Genomic DNA, 12167 nt, shown 5'->3' on the forward strand with positions numbered 1-12167 from the left:
CATGAGGTGATACTTCATAGTTTTGATTTACATTTCTCTAATAATTAGTGATGCCGAGCATCTTTTCATGTGTCTCTTGGCCATCTGTATGATATTTGAAAGCACCCCTAAATTTCAGAGAATACATGAGATATAGTTGTTTTTATTTTCTTCTTTGCCATGATAAAGTAGGAAAATGAAAAGAACAATGTGCCAAAATATTTAGGTTTCCAGAGTGCTTTACCAGAACACTGCAATGTATTCCGCTCCTCTAAGATGGGATTAAGGGTTTTGCAGCTCAATAAACATAGAGTTGAAGAATAGAATATTAGTCTCTGCTACTTGGATCCACCCCCAATATTTATGAATTACTCTCTTGGGAAACTTCCCTTTATCCTGAGAGAGGATAAAGCAATCTTTGCTTCTCCTAGAAAAGGAGGGGGTCTAGCATTTTGCTATAAACACTAAACGCCTAAGAAAAGAAAAAAGAAAAACCGTTCAGTTCTCCACTTCTATTGGTTTATTGAGAAGTGGCTGTTGGGGGCAAGGATGTAGTGTGAAGATGGGTTTTTTGGTAAGCTCAGTCTTAGACTGACCTCCAGTAAGCCCTTCAGGGCAGTGGTTTGCCTGAACTCATGACAACTCCTTGAACTCAGAATTCAGAAGAGTTGGAGTCACTTGTTCTATTTAGAGTGCTGGCTGCAATTCTAGGACAAGAAAAAATCCATTCAAAACCTTGTCAGAAAGGAATGAATCAATTCCTCCAGAATGGTGGTTCTCAGCCCAGAGCAATTTTTGCCCTCAGTGGACATTTGGTAAACATTAGAGATATATTTGGTTGCCACAACTCCAGGGGTACTACTGGCATCTAGTGGGTAGAGGCCAGGGCTACTGCTAATCATCCTACAATGCACAGGACAGACCCCAGGAAAAGTTATTCAACCAAAGTGTTCTCATTGCTGAGGCTGGGAAACTCTGGGCTGGAACATATCTCTATGTTCATTTCTAAAGTTAACAACAGATATTTCATAGGAACCTAGTAGTCTTATAAATTCCATGTCTATGTTTGGTAAAGACGATTATTCCTAAAACACAATTAGCATTTTATATGGTTGTATAAGGACTGCGTATTTCTTATTTCAAAATTTCTATGTGGTTGATTTCACTTACTTCCAACATCATCATTTATATCTCTAAATGTACCTGTATTTTAGGTTAATAAAAATTAATTACTAAAATTCCACTGATCTCTCTTCAATGACATTGGCTTCCCCAATTTTGACAGGTCATCAGAATGTGATGATAATCTCAACAACAACAAAAAAAATGGAAAATCTGAAAAGAAAAGAATCCAATAACTGTATCCCTTTCACACGCTTCAGAGGTGCCATCAAACCAGCTCAGTTTATTGTTTCACCAGAAACAAGTAACTGCAAAACTATGTAACTACCAGGCCAGGTGGTGAAACAAACTAGAGGTCAAACAAGCGAATTGACATAACACTTTAAAATATGCTATTTTGTCAGGCTGAATGACGGTGCTGTTATGTGCATAAAATCACAGATTTATCTGAATGCTAAGTTGCTTGTCAAGGAGTCATTTTACCTTTTTTTTTTTTTTTTTTTTTTGCCTTGTGTCATGTAAGATTCCTTGAAGCAACTAAAAAAACAGCCATAATCCATTTGATTTTCTGCCTTCCCATGAGAAAAACTTTTGACAGATGATAAATAGCAACTGCTGACAATCATCAATGTGAAGCTATCATGCTTTTACATTAAATACAAACACAGAGTTGTAAAGTCACAAGGGATAGGACTTTTGACACATAAGAGACAAATATATAATCCTCAGAACTAAATCACTGTTGGGATCTAAGCAAGTGCAACAAAGCACAGCTGCTTTTAGAATCTCACAAAGTCAAAGTAAAGCTAACTTTGATATCTGGAACCTAATGCATGTTCCAACCCAATGTGCCATACTCTTATCCAGAAGTTTGAGTTGAACTTGCAAACATCAGTGAATGCACGTGCACAAAGGAAATAGCCATTTTATCATACTGTCACTTTTAATTAAGACCAAAAATGAGACTAGAAAACAAATAAAAATACCACAAAACCTAGTTAATTAGAATAGAAGGGCAATTTTGAGGCAAAGGGTTTTGAGTATCAGATGTCTGTATCTCATTAAACCTGCACCAGAGCTAAGCATGTATGAACCTTCAAAGAAAAACAGTAAATTGTCCAGATCACCTGTCAATAAAAGGAAGTCATGTGCAAAGGTTACTTCCTTTATAGTCTAAGCAGCTCCCTCTTCTGCTGTTGACAAGGAATCAGAGTGGTTCACAGATCATTCTTTTACTTATGGCTAACTCATAGCTATCTAGTGACATTAGCTTCAAGTTATCTAACCAATTTAGCAACCCAAGGTACGCTTGGGACCCAATTTCCACCTCAAATTATATGTATTTTTGTACTTTGGGTTAAATGACTGATTTTAATGGGGAAATCTTATCTAATAGGCTGGGGAATAGTAGTTATTTCAAATTTCGTGCCATTCTGAATGATCCAGATAACAAATTACAAAGGTTTTACAGCATACTGTTTATTTACCTAATTAGTAATACACTGGCCTTTTGGCTTTTATCTAAGCTTGTTTTTCCTCTATTTGGTCTAATTTCCCCAGAGGAGAAAAAAGGTGAAGTAGACAGGGTTAGGGAGATCATTCCTTATTCCCCAAACTCTTTCCTTTCTTCTTCCTCCTACTTGTGTGCATGCATACACAAGCACACACACACACACACACACACACACAGAGATTTGTAGCTTTACATGGGTTGCAGTGATTTAGCAGAGTATCTCTTACTGAGAATCTTTGAATGGGGGCTCCATTTTCAGAAAGGGTTTCCATGTTTTGGGGCATTTTCTGTACCAGTGAGATTTTTCTACAATCATTCTACATGTCTACATTTCTAATTGTGTATTTTCAGTAATCTGATCACAGTTACCAAAATCAACCACATACAAAGGGTAACTTACATTAAGAGCACACTTAAATAGAAGGATCACCTACATGAAAGTTGGTAGGAGTGATGATGGTGTTAGATATCCCATTAAGCACTTTATATATATGATTTTATTTAATCCTTACAGCAATGCGATTGGGGAGATACTATTTTCCCAAATTTATAGAAGTTAAGTAACTTTTGAAGGTTACACATATAGGAATCAGCAGAAGTAGAACTTGAATTCTTTTTTGCTTGACTTTTTGTCATTGGTGTCATTCAGTGCCTCTCATAGAAATGGTAAATTTGATTACTTTTACTTGTTTATATTTCTTATTTTCAAAAAACTTCTGCAGTACCTTTATTCAAAAGAATAAAAAATATAAATGTTCAAGGTTAAACATGCTCGTGTAATACAATTAATTAAAGGATGAATGCTTAAGCAGTAAAATTTTAAATTATTTATTTTACCTTTTTACTAAATAATATTTATTTATTATTATTAGTCTTTAATGAAAATATACATGGTAAAGTTTTAGTTTTTCACACTAACCAATGATGAGTTGAAAGTATTCTCTCAATGTTGAAATCTGAGATGGTTAGAACAGTTAATTAGAATTTAAGTAGGCCTACTAAGAAGTGGGATTAAGACACTAAGGATCATAAACCTCCACAGTTATTTAAGATGAATGGAAATGACTGACATTAATATTATTTTGAAGGAGACCATACGATCCTTAGAAACTTAAAGCCACTGAAAGCCTAGATAATACACATTTACAAAAAGAGATACTTATTTGTACTCACATGTAAATAGAAAAACATACAATGATGTTTGTATTAAACTCTTAACTTTTAAGCAAAATGAAATATATGGTTTGGACAAATGTCAACCAGAAGTGATATTCAATATTGATCATGGTTGTTTTCCAATTAAATGTGACTAGATGCTATAACTAATAAAGTTGCATACTTTTTATCAGAAAATAAGTAGAGCACATGAATTAATCCATCCTAGAATACATTTTAGGAGCACTTATTTACCAAAAGCATCACACAGTACAAGAACTACCTTGTCTTCTTCGTGTAGATCAAAGCAACATAATCTTATGTGAAAGACATAAGCATTGTCAAAATTCTTAGTCTTTTATCTTCATCTGACTTTAATTGATTATACTTGAGAAAGGCCATCATGGTGAAGACATTTTTTTTCAAAGCACTCTCTGTCATAACATCTCTTTGTCAGCCTGATTGTTATAAACCAAATACTGTATAAGGTGGAATACTGTTGTTCCTGGATGCTTATCTTAGGGATAGAAGCATGGATAACTCTAACCTTGTTAGCTGCCAGGGATATATAGTGTCTTAGTCTATAACAAAACACCATAGACTAGGTGGCTTAAACAACAAACATTTATTTCTCACAGTTCCACAAGCTGGGAAGTCCAAGATCAAGGAACAGGCAGTTTTGATGTCTGGTGAAAGCCTGCATCCTGTTTCATAGACAGCTATCATTATGCTGTGTCCTCATATGGCAGAAGGGGCAAAGAGATTCTATGCTGTCTTGGGTTGGATGGAAGAATTAATTTCCCCATAGATAAGGAACCTTAATACTTATATTAAGGGCTTTGCCATTTTAATTTTACATGTCTAACAGAATTATATCTACAATTATAACAAATCAAATTATGGTAATTTATCATAAGTTATAGAAAGTTTAAATGAAAATAATCCTATCTAGCTAAACCATAGTACAAGATAACGGATGTCCCAGTACTAAAATATTTCACTAGGTTTTATGTTCTCAAAACTTAGGAAAAGTGAACTTGAGATATTTAATGGCTCCTAAGTAGAGATCATAACACCTGTTACATACTATTCTTTCTCTGAGAGTATTCCCTAACGGCTATGAGAGAAGGAAAATGGGACCAGTTAATTTGACTAGTTCTGAATACTCATAAGGATAAGGTCAAAGGCTGAATCCTAACAGACTAGTTAACTTCAAACGAAGAAGACATCTGTTCTTCAGTCACGTTTTGTGCCTCCATAATCCTGGCCAGTTGTCTCAGAAACATTTCAATCACAGTAGGGATCAGCTGAGACTGTGTAGATAGTTCACTGGTTCAGTGCAAACATATCACCACTACAGGTAAAAGAGATCAAAAGTCAACACTCCACTGATGCTCTCTTAGCAATTTTTTTTTTTTTTTTTTTTTTCTTTTTGCGGTATGCGGGCCTCTCACTGTTGTGGCCTCTCCCGTTGCGGAGCACAGGCTCCGGACGCGCAGGCCCAGAGGCCATGGCTCACGGGCCCAGCCGCTCCGCGGCATATGGGATCCTCCCAGACCGGGGCACGAACCCGTATCCCCCGCATCGGCAGGTGGACTCTCAACCACTGCGCCACCAGGGAGGCCCTCTCTTAGCAATTTTAATACACAAAAAAACCCGCTTATTTTAAGGAAAATTAAAATTGGTTTTTTCTACACAGTGCCAGCAAAAGCATCTATTCAATGAAAGAAAATCAGCTACAATATTTAACACTAATTGTGGGACAAACAGTATTTCAGTGTTGTGTGTTATCTGGCTGTCATGATGACAAAGCCTTTCTCTTTTGTCTTACTGTATTTGCTTTCAGTTGCATTCAACATTTGGATCAAATTGGCATTTGAAAAACCTAGGAAATGTTTATTTATTCCTTTTGCCAAGGAATAGAGCAGGTCATTCACCCTGTGACAGATGGACAACAAAAGAATCAACAAAAGTGACTCACCCAGAAAGAGAGTCTATCAGCAAAACTGAGGCTAGAACCTGGGTCTCTAAAACACAAAATTTTTATTGTCCTTCAAACTCATCCTAAACAATTCATTATTTAAGCACATTCTGAAGTTGGGATGTTAAATTATCCCTGATGTCTCATTGATTAAGAGAGTTTCTGAAGACCTGATGACTAATTATATTTAGAAGAGAAAGACATCATTTAAAACCTAGAATTATTTCCAAAATGTTTAGTCCTTCATTGTCTTCCATAGCATTATTTGTGATTGTCTTTTCAGAAATATTAAACAAATGATATCAAACAAATCACAAAGTGTTTAAAGTTTTGTATTTCTTTCTTACCAGGCAATGTGAAGCTAAGTAAATCAAAGTTGAGTTCGAATCTCATTTTCTTTCTCTAAAGTGACCAAAAAGACAGACAAAACTCTTAATTTTATTCTAAAGTTTATTAGAAAGTGCCAAAGAGAGAAAGAAAGTGAGAGGAATAAAGCAAGGTATAAGTGCTATAGTCCTGTCTCTGAGGAAAATTCTAAGAACATGTGTTGACTCTCCTAAAAACAAAGGGAAAAACTGATCTAAATTATGGAGACTACCCAGTAAATCAATTAGCAATTTTAAAAACATGTTATTTCAATTAACACACCCCGGATTAGGAGCATACCTGTACATTAGTGTTTCTGTATCTGATGTCTGGCTCTCTTAAAATATATTAACCCTCTTGATCATTTGTTGAGTGTGATAGGATTCTTCCTATCTGTTACATATATACTTATATATATATAAATTGGAATATAGTTGCCTTACAATATTATATTAGTTTCAGGTGTACATCATAGTGATTTTATATTTTTGTAGATTATACTCCATGTAAAGCTTTATAAAATATTAGCTATACTCTGCTTGCTGTACATTACGTCTTGTATTTACATATTTTATACCTAGTAGTTTGTACTTCTTAATCCCCTTCCCATATCTTGCCCTTCTCCCCACCCTTATCCTTACTGGTAGCCACTATCTTGTTCTCTGTATCTGTGAGTCTGTTCTGTTTTGTTATATTTATTCTTTTTATTTTTTAGATACCACATTTAAGTAAAAACATACAGGATTTCTCTTTTTTTGGATATTGAGTTGTATGAGTTCTTTATATATTTCAGATATTAACCCCTTATCAGACATATCATTTCTGAATATCTTCTCCCATTCAGTAGGTTGCTTTTTTTGTTTTGTTGATGGTTTCCTTTGCTGTGAAAAAACTTTTAAGTTTTGATTATTTTTACACACCAGCAATTTATTAGACTATTTTACAGTTTGGGTACCTAGATCATTTAAATTATATTTGAGAGTTTTGTTAAATGAAGCCATCTTCAAATAAATCTGGCTAAGTGCTTTTATGGCCTTAACTGAACTAGGTAATTCTAATGGCTGTTAGCAGTACCTGCTTTTTATGGCTTTCTGGGCAAAAAGACAAAGAAGGGCATTCAAACTGCAAATCGCAAGGCATTTTCAAAAAAGGAGAAAACATTTTCTCATATTCATAAAGTACCATCTTTTGACATAAATGATTCAGTTAGGCTATGGAAGAGGTTAAGAGGGTGGCTGGAGAAAAGAGAAATATAACATAAGCTCAGTGTTTCATTAAATTTTGCAGTAATATAACTCTAAATTTCTTCATAAATACCAGATCTGTGAGGTGGGCAACTAAAATTTCAACCTCAATGAAAAGAATAATTATAAAAATACAAATTACCAGAAATTACATTTCAGAATAAAACTATAAACTTTTAACTTAATATTCATTGACATTTAATTTATTAAACAAATATTTATTTGGTATTGAGGTGCAAAAAACTAGTCCTGATCCAGGAGAGCAACAGGTGAGAGAAAAGGCTGACTCTATCCATTGGTGTTTAAAAGAAATCTAAGATTTATCTTCATTGTAAAGCCAAACATTCTCCCTTATGCCCAGAATTCCTTCTATTCTGTTACTATAATAGCCCAAACAGAAAGGACTGATCTTTCCCAGTTCTACATATACACCCTTCAGTCTGTATATTGCTTTTTATGGAAGTTTTTACCTTCTGACTTGCTCTTGAGGCTTGTTTTAATCTAAACATTGTAAGACATGAGGCCCATGCCATGAAATTTACCCCTGATTTCATACATCCCATAAAGACAAGCTTGTAATGTAAAGCTCTCCAATTCACTTTAGACTACATTATAGACACGGTGAAAGCAGGCACCACTGTACTTCCTTCATCATTGTATTTCAGAGCCTGGAATACTGTAGGTGCTAAATAAATATTTGTTAAAGAAATAAATGAATAAACTCTTAAAATTAATGAACTGACAAGGACATCTGAACACCAAGATAAAATAGTTTACTCTATACAGATTGTTACCCTGCTCATCCCCTTCCAACCTTACCTTTCTCTTTTCCCAAAGCACTTGTTTGTGGCTGTTTAGAATGCTTCTCATGGTTTGACTTATGTAACTATTGTTTATGGGTCTTTTTTTTTCCTGATTAGATTATGATTCCTTGAGGGAAAAGAATGTAGACTCCTTCCCTCTATTTATAGAGCTGGTACCTAGGAGAACACTTCTCACAGGCTAATGCTCCATAAATATTAGAAGGAATTGTTCTGACGGGTGTGTCCATATATATTACAGTTGACTAAATTGAGGCCCATGTTTATAAGGAACAAAAGAATGCCCAAACACAGTGCTAGGCAGTTTCTACATACTATTTTATTAAACATCAAAACGACTTCTTTAAGTAGGTCTCATTAAACTCACTTCAACTTTAGAGACTCAGATTCAGAAAGGTAAATCAATTTGACTCTAGTTTGAGCATTAGTAATGGCAGAATGAGAATTCAAATATAAGTCTTTCCTACTCCAATGTCAGTGCCCCTTTTACTATACTACATTTCCTCTGTATTTGCCCTTCAAATCTTTATGGTAGAACTACATCAAAACTTTAGTCCTTTTAAAGATATAGCCTATATCCTAGTTACTCAGTTTGTTGTTAGCAATATTAGGCTGCTAGATCCTTTTGTAAAGTTTTACCAAAGGAAGGGTTAATTTTATAATTTAATCCATTTTTCATATCTTTAGTAATAGTACTTCAACCACCTTCCTTAGCAAGCTTTTGCATTTGTCTGACTCTCACTATGAGGAATTGTTTCCTAGTTTATATTTCCTCATTTTCAATTTCAGGTCATGTGCACTCCAGCCTTTCCTTGCAATCCCTATTAAACCGCTTTCAGTTTTCTTCTTAGTCATCTTTCTTAAGGCCACATATGCTAAGCTGGATAATCGTTCTTCATGAATAATTCTCTAGCCTCTTAAATTTTAAGTTCATCTGGTTGCCCTCCATTCAACCTCTTTAATTTTAGTGATATTCTTTCAACAGAGTAATATGGTGATCTGAAATGTACATAGCATACTATTCCAAACATGGCTTCACTTTCATTATGATCTGCCAAAATAACTTGGATTGATTTAGAATCCATGTTCTGACTAGTCATCTCTTTCTTTCTTAATGTTTCTAGCAAGGACTTGTCACTCTATTTTTGCCAAAGTATTTAATAGTGAGAATTTAATGAATTAATACACTTGCATAATCTTTTTCCCCTGTCATTTTCTACAGCCAGAATCTATATTGTACTTTGCTTTTGATTCTGGTCTTTATGATTTGTTTCTATCCCTGTACTCACTACTGTTATATGGGATCATATCAGTCATTGGAATCCCATAAACTGATTATACAAAACATGATTATGTTTGCTCTGTTCCTCAGTATATTCAAAACCTTGGCTAAATATGTATTATAAACAGATTTAGATAATCAGGAAGAATTCTTAACCTAAGGTCATTTCTACACTACTAAAAAGATTCTTGCATAAACTCTTGAGTACTCAAATAATTTCAATGTATATTATGTACAATTTTTAAATCCATTGTATTCATTTACAAGTTTGATATACTTTTTTTAAAACATGGAGAAGTTTCTTCAATTTAATCTTTTGTCCCCTAAACTTCTGTTTTCAAATTTACTACAATCTCCATTTTTTATTCATGTATCTTGTCTTGTAAACCAGAACTGTCCAATAGAGCTACATGTGGAAATTGATCAAAATAAAATTAAATAAAATTCTTCAATAGCACTGATCACCTTGAAACTGCTCCATAGTCACATGTGCTGTCTGTTGTATTGGATTTTTGTAATAATTGATCTATATTTCTGTTTTTGTGCCAGTACCATATTGTAATAATTCTTATTAGTTATCTATTTTATACATATGTGTATATATATATATATATATATATATATATATGTCAATCCCAATCTCCCAATTCATTCCACCACCCCTCCCCACCACTTTCCCCACTTGGTGTCCATACATTTGTTCACTACATCTTCTGCATCTCTATTTCTGCCTTGCAAATCAGTTCATCTGCATCATTTTTCTAGATTCCACATATATGTGTTAATATACGATATTTGTTTTTCTCTTTCTGACTTACTTCACTCTGTATGACAGTCTCTATGTCCATCCATGTCTCTACAAATGACTCAATTTCATTCCTTTTTATGGCTGAGTAATATTGCATTGTATATATGTGCCACATCTTCTTTATCCATTCGTCTGTCAATGGTCACTTAGGTTGCTTCTGTGACCTGGCTATTGTAAATTGTGCTGCAATGAACATTGGGGGTGCATGTATCTTTTTTTTTTAACTTATTTTTAACAGCTTAATTGGCATATAATTGCTTTACAATGGTGTGTTAGTTTCTGCTTTATAACAAAGTGAATCAGTTATACATATACATATATCCCCATATCTCTTCCCTCTTGCATCTCCTTCCCTCCCACCCTCCCTATCCCACCCTTCTAGGTGGTCACAAAGCACCGAGCTGATCTCCCTGTGCTATGCGGCTACTTCCTACTAGCTATCTATTTTATGTTTGGTAGTGTGTATATGTCCATGCCACTCTCTCACTTTGTCCCAGCTTACCCTTCCACCTCCCCGTATCCTCAAGTCCATTCTCTAGTAGGTCTGTGTCTTTATTCCCATCTTGCCTCTAGGTTCTTCATGACCTTTTTTTTTTTTTTTTAGATTCCATATATATATATGTGTGTGTGTGTGTGTGTGGGTGTGTGTGTGTGTGTGTGTTAGCATACGGTATTTGTTTTTCTCTTTCTGACTTACCTCACTCTGTAGGACAGACTCTAGGTCCATCCACCTCACTACAAATAACTCAATTTCATTTATTTTTATGGCTGGGTAACATTCCATTGTATATATGTGCCATATCTTCTTCATCCATTCATCTGATGATGGACACTTACATTGCTTCCATGTCCTGGCTATTGTAAAGAGAGCTGCAATGAACATTTTGGTACATGACTCTTTTTGAATTATGGTTTTCTCAGGGTATATGCCCAGTAGTGGGATTGTTGGGTCATATGGTAGTCCTATTTTTAGTATTTTTAAGGAACCTCCATACTGTTCTCCATGGTGGCTGTATCAATTTACATTCCCACCAACAGTGTCAGAGGCTTCCCTTTTCTCCACACCCTCTCCAGCATTTATTGTTTCTAGATTTTGTGATAATGGCCATTCTGACCAGTGTGAGATGATATCTATTGTAGTTTTGATTTGCATTTCTCTAATGATTAATGATGTTGAGCATTCTTCCATGTGTTTGTTGGCAATCTGTATATCTTCTTTGTAAAAATGTCTATTTAGGTCTTCTGTACATTTTTGGATTAGGTTGTTTGTTTTTTTTTGACATTGAGCTGCATGAGTTGCTTGTATGTTTTGGAGATTAATCCTTTGCCAGTTGTTTCATTTGCAAATATTTTCTCCCATTCTGAGGGTTGTCTTTTCGTCTTGTTCATGGTTTCCTTTGTTGGGCAAAAGCTTTTAAGTTTCATTAGGTCCCATTTATTTATTTTTGCTTTTATTTCCATTTCTCTAGGAGGTGGGTCAAAAAAGGGTATTGCTGTGATTTATGTCATAGAGTGTTCTGCCTATGTTTTCTTCTAAGAGTTTGATAGTGTCTGGCCGTACATTTAGGTCTTTAATCCATTTTGAGTTTATTATTGTGTATGGTGTTAGCGAGTGTTCTAATCTCATTCTTTTACATGTACCTGTCCAGTTTTCCCAGCACCATTTATTGAAGAGGCTGTCTGTACTCCACTGTATATTCTTGCTTCCTTTATCAAAAATAATGTGACCATATGTGCGTGAGTTTATCTCTGGGTTTTCTATCCTGTTCCATTGATCTATATTTCTGTTTTTGTGCCAGTACCATAATGTCTTGATTACTGTATATTTGTAGTATAGTCTGAAGTCAGGGAGTGAGATTCCTCCAGATCCGTTTTTTTCTCAAGATTGCTTTGGCT

The sequence above is a fragment of the Mesoplodon bidens genome, assembly GCF_964165515.1.
Source record: "Mesoplodon bidens genome assembly, chromosome: 2".
In the NCBI taxonomy this organism is placed as follows: Eukaryota; Metazoa; Chordata; class Mammalia; order Artiodactyla; family Ziphiidae; genus Mesoplodon; species Mesoplodon bidens.